This window comes from Tinamus guttatus, unplaced genomic scaffold, assembly GCF_059628265.1.
Source record: "Tinamus guttatus ecotype Peru unplaced genomic scaffold, ASM5962826v1 Tinamus_guttatus_pri_ptg000525l, whole genome shotgun sequence".
Taxonomy (NCBI): Eukaryota; Metazoa; Chordata; class Aves; order Tinamiformes; family Tinamidae; genus Tinamus; species Tinamus guttatus.
The window spans coordinates 944,084-961,307 of record NW_028289059.1 but is presented as its reverse complement, the minus strand read 5'-3'; the positions used below and the strand labels follow the sequence as shown (position 1 = coordinate 961,307).

The 17,224-nt window shown below is 41.2% G+C and overlaps 1 protein-coding gene across 1 annotated transcript in view; it reads right to left on the bottom strand.

Annotated features, from left to right (window-relative positions):
* Positions 1–16,805, bottom strand: part of TMEM200A (transmembrane protein 200A) — a 52,423-nt gene extending 35,618 nt beyond the window's left edge. Inside the window, exon 1 of the mRNA XM_088533881.1 lies at positions 16,714–16,805. The gene's annotated coding sequence lies outside the window, so the exon portion shown is untranslated. The remainder of the gene's footprint in view (positions 1–16,713) is intronic.
* Positions 16,806–17,224: the final 419 nt, after the last annotated feature.

Sequence of the window (17,224 nt, the reverse complement as noted above, 5' to 3'; positions counted from 1 at the left end):
TCCAGGCTGCATTTGCAGTAGCATGAAGTTCTGCCCAGGCTAATCAACCCCACTGAGTGCGTCACATAAATGTAGCTGTCCGTGATGCCCATTCTAGCTCATGTATTGAATTTTGTTAGGCAAACTTCTGATATTAAGCCTATTTTGCCATGCACAAACAATGCACAGAAGGCACAGACTGGCACTGGAATTTTACACTTAGATACATTAGTTCCATTAAGCACACTGACCATGCACAATCTACATTTTATACAAGGAGTTGCATGCTGGGGAACAGCATTCTCCCTTCAGCACCAATCTCTCCAACATCTATTTATCAATGCAGCTGGAGATACTTGCCTAAAATAAACATGCAGCCCATTATGTTTGTCAAAATAATGAGCTTACATTATACATTTCAAAGTAATAGCTTTGATGGAATTTAAATCCCTCCAGAGAAAAGTACTATTTAGCTGCAAACATATGACTGTTTCACAAAAAAAATAAAAATAAAAATAAAAGATACTTTCGGCCAGAAAAGACCTTAATATGCTACATGCTACATGCACAACCACAGAAACTCACCTCTAATTTCTGCATCAAGTCTGTAGCCTCTCCCTGAATTAGAGAAGGTAATTTAGAAAGACAGTACTGATTTTAAGAGAGACAACTCAGCTCTCAGAAGCTGCTCTAAGCATTATTTTTTCCACTATTCATGTATCTAAGTTGATTTTTTTTTTCAGTTCCAATATTTCAATTTTTTAAAAAACTCTGATACATTCCAGTATCTTCTGCCATCAAATTTGGTTCAGACACCAACATTCACAAAACTTTTACTCTGGGTATATAATTTGGTATTGCATAGAATCTTTCATTCAAAGATCTCTGAAAACCCTTATGAGTACGAATGTTAAGCCTCATATGAAATTATCTCTATTTTGCAGATGAGCAAACTGAGGGAAAAGAAACTAAAGGATATATCCTGCAGTGGGATGAAAATAATACGGGGATGAGGTGCACACACAGAAAGACCCTTTACGCCTAGTGAATCCCAGACACCGATGTTCGTAGGAAGCCCCAGTTCACCTTGCCAGCTGCTCAAGGTCTCACCGGGGCAGAAGCAGCAGCGGTCACTGCCCACACGCGCGGCCGCTGAGGTGGCACCTCGGCAGAGGCCGCGTGCCTGCTCACTCATCTCTCTCCACATCTGATCCCAGGAGGAAGTTTGTTTGTTTGCTGGACCACTGAGCGCAATTGAGCACATGAAAGAACATAATAGGTTTTCTTCCAGCCAGACCTGATAGCTGTCAGAGCATTTTCTGAGCAAGGCCTTACTAGGTACAGACTTCCCGCCCTCACAGCCTCATGAAATACGAATCCACAGGTCAGGCCATACAAAGGGGCAGAAAAGTAGAGTGTTTCCCATCCCAGCAAAAGGGATCAAATAACCAGAAAAGTGAAAAAGGTAAATTCTTGGCATGATTATATAACCTTCCCTACCTCTCCCAAGTACATTGCCCAAGTACATGGGTTACTGAGACTTTACTATTCATGTTTGAAGTAAGAGATATGGGCTTTCATGAATGCTCAGCTTTTTGCAGAATGAACATCTGACCTGATATTTACTGTCTTCAAAAAGATTTTCATATCTATGTGGAGTCATTTCATCTAAAAAACATTCATCTTGGACTGGAAGAGACATGTCCCTTATTGTGTTCTCATTAAGGTTTAAATATCACAAATAAGAAAACTGAGCTTCTATTTCATATCTTGATTAATCTGATTAACCTATCATATGTTTTTGTAGTATTATATTAAAATATAATCAAAGAAAGTAGATGGAAAAAAATCCTCTGTGTTCTCAAAGTTCATTCTAGTCAGACATGTTAGACACATCATTTAGAAATTATCCAAAGGACATTTTAAAACCCAAGTGATAAAAAGCATGAGTTTAAAAACACTTAAGCAACAATAGCAGAAGAAGAAGAAAAAAAAAAAAAAAACACTTGGATATAGCTTAGATAAACCAGAAAGTCTCCTTTGCAGAAAGCACATTCCAGAAAGCTTTGGGGGCCTGCAGGATGCCAGCTTATTAACTGAAACTGATTGTCACGGCTTTTAACTAAAACCCTTTTAGCTCCTGAGAGGCGTTTTGTTTGTTTTTTTGTGCAATAAAGGCCTGATTCACAGAAAACATCTTTGACATTTTTGGGCTATGTAAAAGCCAGTACATTGTATTTGCTAGGTCTGTGACTCGCTAGTGTACTGAATGGAACCCTACTCTTGATGAAATAAATGGGAATTCCACTGGTGATTCCTCCATGGTCAGGATCTCAACACACTTCCAACAGCACCTCTCAGCAAACAGAAGGTCTCTCTTCTCTTCCTACTGTAATCTGAAGAACATTGTGAATTTTTGCCTTGCATCATCTAATTCTTAGTCCATAACATTTAATTCTCCACTAGTTTTATGATACATATTGAAACTTCATTGAAATCAAGGAATTCTAACTGACACGAACTGTGAGCAATAACAGCAGAGAATCCAAGCCCTTAGGTCTTTACTCAATTACTTAACGGCGTTTGAAAATAACTTTCTAGGAGCCATTTAGTCAGCACAGTTCCTGGCTGCGTGAACCCCAAAGAAGAGCTAATCTACAGAGTGTTTACTTTGCTATGCATTTACTTCTCTGATGTAGGAAAAAGAGCAAAAAGGGAGGAATCAAGTACAAGAAGCCAGGACAAACCTCCTAGGATATGGAAAGAGGGGGAAGAGAAAATTGCAGGGATACTAAAAGCCCTCAAGGATTTATTTAAAAGACTACTTCAGAGAGAAATAAGAGTAAGTGAGCTGCTACCAGACCTTTAAGATAACATCTTCCCCATTGGATTCTCAATGTGGAAATACAGACCAGTATCTTATCTGTATCTGTATGATAAAGGGATCCCTTGCCTTGTGTTCACATCAAAGTAGGGCCACAGCGTTAAGGTCCTTCAAATAACATTCACTGCAGCACCGGACACAACTAAGGTCTGGAAATCTAGGTACAAGGCAAATGCAGTACTCTATTTTGTACACGAAGGAAAACAGTTCCATAAACCACCCGCTCTCCTCCTAAGATAATATTTAAGGAAAAGAGAGGCTTGCCTAAGGAAAACAGGAATGACTGAACCACAGTAGATTCAGATAAACATCCCAATTATGCAATGCTAGCTTGGCTATGTAGCCATGCTTTTTTCCATGCTCCTCCTTCACGATCTGGACAGAAGAGGGAAGAGCTTCTGCACTGTAAATATGTAGTGCCTGTCTTAGGTTATATTTGTTTTTACTACACTGAGAGTGAGGCAATAAAAACAGTTTGACAATTAAGTACACTGGAAATTAAAACATAAACAAAATATAAAATGATTAACACAAGCTATTCATCAGATTCAATTTCACCATTCTTCCCAAGCCATGACATTAAGTCCTATAAACCTTTTTTTTTTTTTAAATTAAGGTGACAAAACCCAGGATGGGTTCTTTGACTGTTCTTCAGATCTCTGCTATGGCTCTTATATGTTTTTACGTTTTGGTCACCAAGACTGATAGTTCTCCTAAAAATTCTGTATAAAGCAAGTCACATTCAAAGTTTATCCTCCAGCATTTGCACACTGACAACAAGCTTGTTTAATCCCAGTCCCATGACTTGCACACAATGCGTGTGATTTTAAATATTTTAAACCATTTCTATTGCTTGGTCTAAAATTACATTTCCTAAAGAAAATCTCGCTGCATTCAACAGTCAGATATGTATCATGTAGAATTTGCAGACATTTCATATTACAATTATCTGACTGATTACCTACCAAGATGGGATTTTAGGCACATGGCTTCGAGGTCGAGGTCAATAAATAATATCGTGTGATGATAAACTCTCTTTTTTAAAGTTGATATTCTAACTGCTTTAAGATCTTTAACAAAAATCTTGAAAACGTGATCTTAGTGTCCATGTCAACAGTCTCTTCTGCCTCTCTATCTTTCATATTGTGAACCAGGATATGTGGGCTGGAGCTTGGCTCCTACCCCCAGGGCAAACCACCCTGCTTGCACATCCCAAGTTCATTACAGTTTAAGAACTATCTGCAAGGCAGAAGCATGGCCAAAATGCAGGCTGGCAAGAAGTAGCACACACAGGCACGTGACCATGCCAAGGGCAATCTTTCAGAGCAATGAAACTGTTGATAGAGAAGTCTTTCAGCTGCGTGCTTGCAAAGCATCAGGAGACACAAATTCTTGGAAAACAGGAGGCACAGAAGCAGACCAGACCATGACCCTGCTGTAGTTTAAAATCTCTGCTGTCCCTGCTGCAGCCTTGACTGTTATCTGTGCCACTTCTTTCTCTGCTAACCTGGCAGCCACAGCAAATGTCAAGAGGCGGCCTCATCGTTTTCTGTGGATTTACTGAAAGGCTGGAAAGAAAACACACAGGCTTCTGATGGTAGGCACATGTGCTCCTAGTCATGTAACACAGTAACATCCACTGGTCACATCTTCTATTTAGAAGAGAGATATGTTTCCCTACTTCTCACCTAAGACATTATTTGCAAAGGCGTGGTGCTTGCACATATATAATAATTGATATATGTGATTGCTGCTATAGTATTGATCTATCTTCTGTACATTTTGCCCTCATACAACAAACACGTTTGCAGTTCTGGAGTTGTCAAGAAAGGAACAGTATTTGCCCACATACATTTTTAAATAAGCCAAGAGAAAATGTAATAAACTATCAGAGTTTCTGACAGTTTTCTGTACAGCACAGGGCCACTGAACATGTGCAACTGCATCAAATCCAAGCAGTCAGGCACAACTCAGTAACAAGATTATTGGTATAAAGCAACGGAAGAAGCTGCACAATACATTACTAAGACCTCCAAGCAGAGGTCCAGTCTAAAAATTCCCAAGCTACTAAATGCTAGCAGATTTTCAGCTACACGCTCTTGGGAACACGGGTATTCCCAAACACGGTCTCACTGTGTGAAGGGCAACATCCTCAACTACTTCCAAAGCAAATGACTCATCACAAAAATCTTCTGTTGGGGCCTTAGCACTTTTACAGGAATACGAGGAGCTGAAGTGATGAGAACTGAGGAGCTGAAGTGATGAGAACCGAGGAGCTGAGGCGGTGAGAACCGGGAACTGAAGCGATGGGAACCAAGGCCACCCGGAGAAGATAACACTCGTTAGCAACTTTTTAATGAACTAGGCCGGCCATAGCCAGATAAGCATCCGGGAGGACCAGCAATAGAGCATCGTAAAGGAATGTCAGCCAGCTGCAAGCTAGTTATGCATGGACACTATAGCTTAACCAATGAGAATGCTGTTGCTTAGCGCGTGTGTACGCTTACAGGTGATAGAATTGTATAAAGCTACACCGTAGAGAATAGTAAACGAATTGAACCTGCTTCACATTGAAGTGTCGTTCATTCCGTCTCGCGGGGTGGGCCTCGGCATCTGGTGACCCCGACGTGATACGACCGTGGGTAGAGTGGAGCCGAGAACGCGAGGGATCCTGCAGCCAGCGGAGAAGTAGCTGGGCGCCCGGGAGAGGCGGATCGTGGCCACGGCTGACCTAGTGAGTCAGGACTGACCTGGTGAGTCAGGGGCAGGATGGGGATTGCTGCATCAGCAACTAGGATGGAAATTGCTGCATCAGCAACGGAGCGTGCTATTATAGAAAGTTTGTTAAAGCTCGCTCAAAAGACTGAGACTGTGATCTCAAAAGGTGATTTAATTGACTTACTGCTGTTCTGTAAGCAGAAAAGACTCATGGAGGAAGCCTCTCAGGTATATAAACTCGAGTACTGGGAGCGAGTAGGAAAGGAACTGTGGGATGGTATGCAAGTAGGTTCAAAGGAAGCTCGGCGACTTGCGAAAATATATCATCCCGTGCGGCTAATGCTTGAACAATTGCACGGGGAGGCCCAAGTCGCTGCCGCTCTGCGGGAAGCAATCCGCGGAGGGAAAGGGGAGGAGACAGGACCACCGGCGGGGGCTGAGGAAAGGGCCAGAGTGGCGAGAAAGTCGGCAGAAAGTTCGGGGAAGTTGGAGAATAGCCGCAGTGAGCGTAACGCAGCCGTGGATGCTGTGAAGCAGGCGCTGTTTTTAGTGCCGTCAGAACGAAAGACCCCATCATTTACGATGGTGAAGCAGGGATTGCAGGAGTCCTACGGAAATTTGGTGAATAGGCTCGTGCAATCCCTGGAGCAAGCTACTGATGAACAGACCCTCTGCAAGCTTTCGATCTGGTGCAGAGAGAATGGGTTCAAAGCTGAGCCCCACCTAGTATTCAAATCCGATGTGAAAGCCAAAAGCAAAGTGGCCGTCAGAGCCACGGCAGCCTTTGCAAGCACTTCAGGACCGGGACCGCCACGCCACTGAAAACCGCTGGTGTTTGGAGATCCATCGCTAACCCCCCCGCCCGTGCCTGCCTCTGTGCCTGCACCTGCGGCGCCTACACTGTCTGTGCCCCCGCTTCCGCTTGTTAGATTGCCTTGAAAAAAGGAGAAAGGGGGCTGGGGAAGAGAAGGCGAATGAGATCAAGGAAACTTATGTTGCTGAGGGCTTGACAACAGCCAAGGGGGAGATGCAGAGGAATTTGATCTGTCTTTAAAAGTGGGAGTTGAAGAACTGTAATGCTTTAAGTGAGGATAGAAACCGTTATTAGGGCTATTATTTCTATTTGCTATGTTCATCTCTATTATGTGTTGTATCCTTTGTATATTGATGCTGACACGAGGTATGGTTGAAAAGCTGGAAATTTGTATGATCCGTAGAGTCATAAAACTATTGTACAAAACAGAATCCAAGACCCTGAGAAAGAAGATGTTTGCCTACCCAGGCTGAGAGATAAGGAGCGCGGAGGCGGCTGCTTAGCCAGGCTCACAGCCGACCTCCTCAGAAAAGCAGTTGAAGGTGGCTGCTCGACCGGGCTTGTAGCCAACTTAACTGCAAACATCCTCTAAATTAATTTGAAGGTCAAACACCCGAGAGGGAGGGAGATGAGGAAGGCAGGACCCTCAGACTGACAGCTGGGACCACTTACTGGCATGCGCACTTGCGCACCCAGGAGGGAAGGTTATGTGACTGAAGGCGGAGTTTGTCCGCCCCCTGGTCTGCCTGCTGGCACGTACTGGCCCTACGTGGCAGGATGCACCGGGCATAAACAGATAGTGCGGAGAGAAGGGGGGGGTGAGACTCCTAACACTGAGACCCACGTTGTCTCTGCGGGGACGCCCGCCGAGTTAGGAGCCTGACAGCAACCCTCTAATCTGCCAAATCGAGAGAATGTTCAGTCTCAGTGTCCTGCCGATAACCAGTGGAACTCACTAGTGGAGTGCACAGCTACGTGAGGTCGTGCCACTGGATAGAAATTGTGTTTGTGCTGTTTGTGTCTGTGGTCTTTAGATCTTTATTGTGTAATATATATCAGCAGAGAGGGCTAAATAAGCACAACAAGAAAGTCCAGAATTTGAAAGCGGGAAAGCCAGGAATAACTCAGACTACGGCGTCCCCCCCCACCCCCCCCACCGATGGAGGACTGGGAGCCGTACTCTGACTTGTATCCTTGGACAGAGCTTAGGGGAATACTTACTAATTGATTTAAAAGATTGTTTTTTCACCATACCATTGCATCCTGAGGACCATGACATAGTGGAACATATTTCGGTTCAGTATCAAACAAGCCAGTGTTGTGGTATTGCTAAAATGTGATAAATTGCTCCAATTGGGAACAACACAATTGGGTCAGACACTATTGGCCAGTTTACATTTCCCTAAAAATAGGCTGTGCCATAATCGCAGCATAAAATATAAATCAGTAAGTGAAGACTTTGTGCCTCGTAATGATTGCCGTACTTCCCAGGATCTGTCTTAGATGGAAGGATTTTTTTTTTTTTGGATTTGGTTGTGCTACTGTGCAAACGTGATTATGGTTAAGTAAGCTAGCCTATCAAGTAGAAAAATTAGCTAATGCCACCGATACTAGTATACAGTTGCTCGATTGACAATTACAAGCCACATCAACAATGACTCTTCAGAACTGGATGGCACTGGACTTGATGCTGTTATGCTAAAATGGACTTTGTGGCTACCTAAACCTCTCCAGTACCGACTGCAGCATTTATATCCCTAATGTTACACAGGACCTGGATATCCAATCAGAGAAGATGCGACAGGTGGCAAAAGACACCCATGAACTCTGAGAATCAATGAACACTAGCTGGCTGGCGAAGGTGTTTAGTTGGTTTGGATTTGGTGTCACTGGTTGGATTCAGTTTGATAGAATATGTGGTGATGTTCATTGTGATGATAATTATCCTAAGTATAGCAATATCCTGTATAAAATCTACTATAATGAAAGCTATTAACGTAAAGATGATTCAGTTCACCGCTTATACCCCTTTACAGGTGGATGACCCAATCGATGTCCCAAGTACTAAGACTCTAATTTGAGACTAAATTTCAATATACAATGGTAACTGGAGTCACGGGGTGGATACAAAGTTTGTTATACTCAATTACTTACTATTGTAACTGCAATATTTTCTGTATATATATTCTTGTAGAACTAGACTCCCTTCCTTTTCTGTAACTTCCTCCGTCTAATGTACCAATGTGCAATCACTCGCCTACCTGCATCATGTTTAGGGCATGTAATATTAACACCTAAACAATTCCATGTGAAGCTTGAGTGACTATGGTCACGGGGTGGATAATGTGGAAGAAGTGTTTGTGGAAGAATTGTTTGAAAGCAGAAACTGGATGGGACCTTTGGACTTGATAACCTGGGGGAAAGGGTATGCTTGTGTTGTTACAGATACTGGAACCAGATGGGTGCCAGCGAAATGGGTGAGACCTTGGCTGGAAGCAAACTCGCATACATCAGATGAAGCAGGCAAGCAGCTGGTGCAAGTGTGAGCCTGCAGAACAACATGGGAGGAAGAAATGTTATTGTTATTATTAGTTGTATATTGTGGCTTTTAGGAGGTAGTGTTGCTTTTAATGCTATTATAGGAGCTGATACTGCTTTTAATGGATATGTCATGCTTCTTAGGCATATTGTTAATTATACCCAAATTAAGAGTTCTTGCCTTTGTGGGACAGCAGATATAACCCATCAGACAGGTATCCCTTATGATTATTGTTTGCTTTGAAAAAAGAGGGGGAGAAGGGTCCCTACGAATTAATCAGTAAAGCATGCTATATCTTAAATTGGCTTAACCCTCGAAATGAAATTCAGCAGAGGAAGAACATTTGGGTCACCATAGCTAATCAGACAGGCCAAAATGCCTTCTGTCTTAGCTTGCAATGTCGAGGAGACCCTTTTCGCACTTGTTTGATAGGAGTCCCTGTTTGGCAACCTCAAGAATTCAATGGGTACGTAGCTAATTTTGCTGTGCTTAATGATACTCTATTAAATACTACTATGTGCTCTTACCGATCAAAGCGAACGGCAGAACAGTTAGACGGGTGCTGGCAATGTGAAATCATTAAAAGTCTGAATGGCACTCTGACTTCCCCGCCGGAGGAATTAGACTTGTTGGGAAGTCTGAATGCCACAAATACCACCCGAAACGGTGGATGGGTTAGTTTTGAACTGCATAGCAAAGGTGCACTTGAAGAAAGTACATCGCAATGGGCAACAGTTAACTCGGGGCTGAAAATTAATGATGTTTATCTTCACACATATACCCAATGTAAATTAACGAGCTTCTCTGCAAAACGGCTACCACCAGGAGTGTTTTTAATATGCGGAGACCGGGCATGGAACGGAGTACCGTCCAGTCCACAAGGAGGTCCGTGTTATCTGGGGAGACTGAGTTTGTTTCACCCTAATATATCTCAAGTGATGACCTTTGTATCCAAAAGGAAGAAACGATCGATACATGAGTTAGATTGTACAAAAGTTGGGGATCCAAGATTTTGGTCAAGGGTCAAAACTATCTTCGTGTCCTTGCTTATCCCAGGGAGCACTGCCGCACGAGCAATGACTTCCTTGAAACAGCTAGCATGCTGGACGAGGAATGAATTAAATTTAACATCAGACATTTTAGATCAGCTATCGCAAGATGTAGCTAGTGTAAATCATGTAGTATTGCAGAATAGAGCCGCAGTAGATTTTCTGCTTTTAGCACATGGGCATGGGTGTGAGGATTTTGAAGGTATGTGTTGTTTAAACTTATCCGATCATTCAGAGTCTATCCATAAAAAGATTGCACTCTTGAAAGAAGGGCTGCACAAGTTGAAGGAAGAAAGTTGGGGATTAGAAGATTGGCTCAGATCGTTAGGCTTAGGACCATGGATTACAGAAATGTTGTACCACTTGTGCGTGATCGGGATGGTTATACTCGTGCTTGTGATTATGTTACCTTGCTTTTGCCAATACTTGCAACGCTTGATGCATAATACCGCTAATTCTGTTTTTGAAAAAAGAGGGGGAAATGTTGGGGCCTTAGCACTTTTACAGGAATACGAGGAGCTGAAGTGATGAGAACTGAGGAGCTGAAGTGATGAGAACCGAGGAGCTGAGGCGGTGAGAACCGGGAACTGAAGCGATGGGAACCAAGGCCACCCGGAGAAGATAACGCTCGTTAGCAACTTTTTAATGAACTAGGCCGGCCATAGCCAGATAAGCATCCGGGAGGACCAGCAATAGAGCATCGGAAAGGAATGTCAGCCAGCTGCAAGCTAGTTATGCATGGACACTATAGCTTAACCAATGAGAATGCTGTTGCTTAGCGCGTGTGTACGCTTACAGGTGATAGAATTGTATAAAGCTACACCGTAGAGAATAGTAAACGAATTGAACCTGCTTCACATTGAAGTGTCGTTCATTCCGTCTCGCGGGGTGGGCCTCGGCAATCTTCCAATCCAAATTTTCCCATAACATCAGCACCTTCTCTGAGGACTACCACTCTTGTGGCTCTTTGTGACTCCAAATAGCCACAAAACAACAGCTAACTATTCTCAAAATTCTTTGGAGAGGATAAGAAAAAACAATGAACTTCGTAAGTCATGTCGCAACACACAACATCTGATATATGCACATAATGCACTTGCATGCTATGAAGGCAGCCCAAGAACCTTTTACATTGCTAAAAACACATAGAAAATATTAATAAGAGCTATACTACTCTGCCTGTTCTCAGCCCCTCATACTCCCAAATCCCTATTCTGCAGTAAATGCACCTCTTCTACAAGAATTAGATGTGTATACAATGGTATCTGGTCATAATCTCCAGATGCTACTACATGGAAAAAAAAAATCTAACCCAATGATAAAAATGATATTAAGGACTAAAATGAAAAAAAGCCATAGCTTTAATTCTAATATGTTTTGTATATTACCATTTCAGCTCTAAAGCAAATAACTAAAATAATGCAAAACTACAGAATTCTGTAAAATGAGACTTTATTTGATCTTAACTAATAAATGCTTCTGTATGTAATATTGTTATGTATAACGTTTGCAGGCTTGGATAGGAAAATTTTAACTTGCATCTTTAATATATCTTATTGAACTATATTTCAGCAACATTACGTAGGACCTAGTAGACATTCGACCATGAGCACCAGCTAATGAGACCATGTTCTACAATTAAATTGAATTAGGAAAAGAATGGAAATAAAGCCAGCATAGGAGTCTGCAAAGTAATTTGAAAATAATTTTCTTCCTGGCAAAGCACCAAGCAAATACTTTGTAGAGTCATAAGAAGAGTGTAGGGAAAGCACTGTGACATTAGGTGACTTCACTGGTATAAACCTTGCAAACTTAAACGGCCAGAAAGTAGGCCTTCTCCTCATTAGGTTGCTAACACTGATACAGCAAAAGAATACTAGAAATAACAATCTGTGCAGCTATGGGAGCTAAGTATTCCCTTGAACAGAATCAACTATCAGCTATGCACCATTTCAAAGGAACTGCTCCCCTTCCACTTACTGTGCTTATTAGCCCTCTATGACAACAGATTGCATTGATCTGTGTAGTCGTAACCTTTGGATTCAGCTTATTAGTTTGGTTGTAAAAGGAAACAATAGCTCATGTAACCCGAAACTACTTCAGAAGGCAACAAAACACACACTTTCACTGGCTTCTGTCTCGGTGAGCAAAGCATCCTCCCTGGCTCCCTTTCTTTCTACGTCAATGTAGGAACTCATCTGTTTAGAGGGTATATTCTGCAAGAACTGTTAAACAGCATTTTTGCAGGTCAGAGTAATCTGATGCACCATAAAGACAAAATAAACAATATAAAAAGCATATGAAGGAAACAAGGATTAATCTCTTCATTTTCCAGGTCACTTTCTAGAGTCAGAGGAAAGGAATATCTAGAACAAGGAATCACTACATATTTGGCTCAGAATATTCATTTTATTTGAGTTTATATGATTTAAATCATTGAATGTAATATCATTCGGCTTTAAATTAAACTTAATTACTGTATCTTATTCTTTCCTGCCTTCTTTTTTTGTGAATGTCTCTTTTGTCTTCTGTTTTTTTTCTTCTCTGTCTCTTCGTTTTCCCTTGTTCCCTGCTTTCTTCCTTCTTCCTCATTTCCTGTCATTTCATTTCTCCTTTCTACAGAAATATGGCCATACTACTAAATAGACAAGAATTTATAGCAAAAAGCACACACTTGCCAAGTCCAAACCCACCGCGTCCACGTTATTCAGTTGACTCTCACCTCAAACAACGCTCCTGACACATCCAGGTCTCGGGGAGAGCACAGTTCCATGGCTTTTCTCAGCCCAGCAGACTGCTTGACATCCTGTAAACTACAGGCACCTCCTACCACACGATCATACAAAAAAACCCATAAGCCAAAGACACTAACCTGGCACATCTTTTGTATGCTCCAAGAAGCACTTCCATAGGGAAGTTCCTTAGCTGTAAGAAAATGCTGCCCCAACATGACACCACCCTCAGCCTTCTCCATGACATCATGCATCAGATGTCTGTCTCACTGCGGTGTCAGCACGCACCAGATGAATTTCACAGCTGAGCATGCAAGAGTGTGTGTGCACACGTGTGCGTGCCTGTGCAGAGGAAGGTAACAGGGTCAAGCCAGGCTTGTACACTCTTGTACGCCTGTACACCAACAATCCTGCAAACTTGCACTAGTTACCACTACAAAGTAACTTTTGAATATAAGTTTTTAGTGCATGGAGATATGGCTTAACTCCCTATGGCATTTATTTACAGTTTCTGACACAGAATCCTAACAATTCATAAATAGATGCTTTTCTGGCACAAGCAGACAGAAAGTTAATAGCTTTTCTATTTTAACATTCCTTTTGATGTATTTCTTGTGTACTTTGGTAAGTGATGCCCTCATGCTGTATTAGGCAAAGCAAGAAAGAGAAATCCCCATTGGTTTGGGTTGTAGTCTTATGTATTCAACTAAATGGATGGCCAAGTTAATGGTACAAGTAATGGCACTTTTAAATTCAACAAAATGTTTTATACAGTTAATACTATGACTTACTTGTTCTTCAATAGTAGCCAACTGACTACAGAAAAGCAGAGCCATTTATTCAAACACTGAGATGGAGAGGGAAAAACAAAAACAAAAAGAATCCAGTTAATGTTATGACTATCATATACAATTCTATAGAATAAGGTTTTTTCTTAATTATACCCTAATTGATCTGCTTTGATGGTGGTTTAAATTGTAAAAAACAAAACAAAACAAAAAAACCCACCGCTTTCAGAATTTCCTCCTTTGGAAAGGTAGAAGGCAGTACCACTACTGCTTCATTGCCAAGCTCTAAAAAGCTTGATTTGATTTCTACCTACTCTGAGATAACGCAACAGAATCCAGAATAAGTCACAGGCATCAAAGCACAAAACTGCTACTTCAAGTTAAAAAAAAAAAAAGTGCCACTAATTAGGAGTAATAGGCTATTAGCACTCAAACTGTAAAAACCTTTTGTCAGAAACATCTTCCCTCCTTTGTGCAAAGGATAACCTCATGAAAACATGCAGCTTCTACAAGCTCCAATTTTAACACTTTTAATTGATGGATTTCAGAACAGTAGCACTAGGATGCTCAGTCAGCAAATGTGTTTATGAAACAAGCTAAGATGAAGAAAGTAGACTCATAAAAAGATTTTTCTTTTCTTCGTCACTAAACTGGGTGAAATGAAAAGTACTTTAAATTATATTTTATAAATTTGATTTTTTAAACCTATTCAGTAGGTATATCTGAAGTTGAAGAAATGAAAACCTGGTTTCTCTGATTCAGTGAGTTAGAACACTTTGCTAGAGTTAGAGCTACAATTAAAACAAAAATGTAGGAAAGTATGTCCTTTGTTTCTAGGAAATTTGAGGAAAGTTGTCATACTCCCAATGAATGGAACAATTGACTAAAATTTCAGTGGGATATAAATAATAATGAAATGTTGATATAAACGGATATAAGAGAGAGAAAATGGACAGCTGGCTTGCTGGATGCTTGCAGTCCTAAGAATTTTTAAAAAATAAATTCAAAAAGAAATTATATATATATATCATTCTTTGCTCCATTTTCCAGTTTGGTACTATGTTTCCCAAAGTCTCTGCTACGTCATTACATCTCATCGCTGCTGTTCCACGGATGCCTAATTTTGGATAGGTAACTCTGCTCAGCTTCTCTCGACACATTTTTAGGTACTGGAACACAGAGAAAAGGAACAACCATCCCCCACATGAAACACAAAAGAGCAGAAGAGATGGCTCTGAGGAAAGACATCCTTCTTCCACCTCTTTTCTGGCTACTGAATTATTTAAAAAAAAAAAACACCAAAAGCTCTTTGCAATATTTCTGCCCTGAAAGAAGACCCAAAGAATACTGATACAAATGTATCCTGTCACTGTGCAGGTGCAAGGTTACAAATAGATCTGTTGCATCCATCTCATTTGGCTAGCTGTGCAAAAAAAGGGAAAAACTTGATCTTTAAGGAAAAGTACCCAGGTGAAACCAGGAAGTGGGGTGTTTTTTGGTTTTTTTGTTTGTTTGTTTGTGTGTGTGTTTGTTTTTGAAGGGGGATGGTGGGGGGGGGGAAGACACAGGGCGGGGAAGGGGGCTTGGTTTGTTTGTTTTTGATTCTACAATCATCTTTTGGTAGGATAAGTTAATTCAATTTTCACTAAGAAAGCAAGATAATCTGCATATTTTGATGCTGAATTCAGCCTTCAGGTTCAACCAAACAGCTCCCAGGCAAGATTCACTTATGTGAAAAAGACTTAGGCATATAATCCAGCTACTGAAATGAGAGAACGGTTAATAGCGCACTAGAATAATGATCTACCGCTGCACAGTTAGACTGAAGTTCCAGTATGAAAGTCTGAAGCAGGGTTTATCCTCACAGACTCCACAAAAGGTGGACACGCAAGAGCTAGTAAAGCTTGCTATGAACATTTCACCTCCCATGCAACCTGCAGCCCAGTTGCTAAAAATCTAAATACCCAAAGACTGCGTGGGTGATGTTACTCATAAAAGAGGAGGCTAGAGATGTTTCCTTATAAGTATTCTTGTTTTACAGTGAAAAATGCAGTTTAATTTAACTACTGTATGCAAGTCCCTTTTATAGCAAGTGGGCTTGGAAAATGTACACATCTGTCATAATGAGTTATTTAAAGGCACTCAGCCAGGTAGCAGCACAGGAAGTGCCACAGATTCTGTTGGCAAAGGGGCAGAACCTACCTAAACCCTGGTATTAAGGCCATATTTTGAAGTCTTCCCACATACTCCAGTTGCTGCATAAGAGCTCTTTGCTACAAAGTCTCTGGAAAACAGACTCAAGTCTTTTTAAGAGCTTCTGTGTAGAAGTGTAATATAAATAATATGTGATAGTACCTTCTACCTGGCCTTCAGCTGTCATTCGAGAAGTGCTCAGGTTCTCCCAAGACCCAGTTCCCCAGCCTTGTGCAGATGTCTCAGGCACTGGATGCATCTAGATGGGCACACGACAACTATGTTTTCACAAATGAATCCTACTTTTAGTGCGTGTTCATGTAGATGGGCTGGTGAATTGCAGTTCTCTGCTTTGCTTCCATGTTACAAGCAGAAACACCCGTATACTAGAAATAATTGAACTGTTCATAAGACACAATGGCAGCAGATCAAGTGTGGAAGTCTCCACTAGTCATGATTAGACAAGCTTTTATTCCCTTGCACTCTCCACCACTGTCACAGACAAGACTGCCAGCATTGCTGTATAAAAAATAGGAAACTTTTAATGATGATAATCCTTGGGGTTTGTTGGAATTTTGACTGGGGGTGTTTGGTTGCACTATGCCTTGGTCTAGCTTCAGTATTTTATTTGGAGCTTTGACTGATGTAGGAACTGAGCAAGCTACAATAAACAGCAGTCTCCTCTTGCTGTACCAGGGATTTATTTTGTTGTGGTTTCCCCCCCCACACACACTTTTTATTTCCCTCTTTTGTACCCAGATGCATGAATCAAGAATATAAGGCTGCTAAGTTGTGGTTGACAGGAATACCTGTGTATGGCACACAGTTCTCTTGTGTCATATGCCCAGCACTGAAGGAAGTGGAAGCAGAACATGCTGAAATAGAGCTTGTTTCAGCACAAGTGCAGTAATGAAGTTAACCCAGTAAATAATTTCCCTGAAGTTAATGGCACTGTTATTATATGCAATAAACTCACACCACAGGTGATCACTAGGGACGGAGGCCGCAACTACTCACCTGCTGCAGGGTCAGCACACGTTCCAGGGCTTTGCTGGAGCATGGCTTGCTCAGCCCATAATTTGCAGGATCGTAATCAGACAGACCACCTCTTAAAAATCTGATTACAAAGCCTCTGTGAAAAATGAAGCTCTGCTCCAATTCATATGAGGCTAAATTGAGCAAAACCATTTCTATACATGGATAAAATAATCCTAATATGCTGAACTCTTACTTCTTTTCCAACTTTCATTTAGATAATTGTTGCAATTCAACAAAAGAGCAACAAGTACGTTTCTATGCCAACAAAATAAAAACATATGTATTTTTTTCTGAATTATTATTTAACATATCTTTTAGCACACACAGCACATCTTTTACCCCCATAAGGGTGCTTTGCTGTGTTCAAGACAAAAATATCATTGTAACCCATGATTCAAATTACTAAAAATTGGCTTATAATTATATTCTAAGAAGTATTTTGCTAGAAGTACACTTACTGGCAATAGAAGAAGCACATTACAATGTTCCA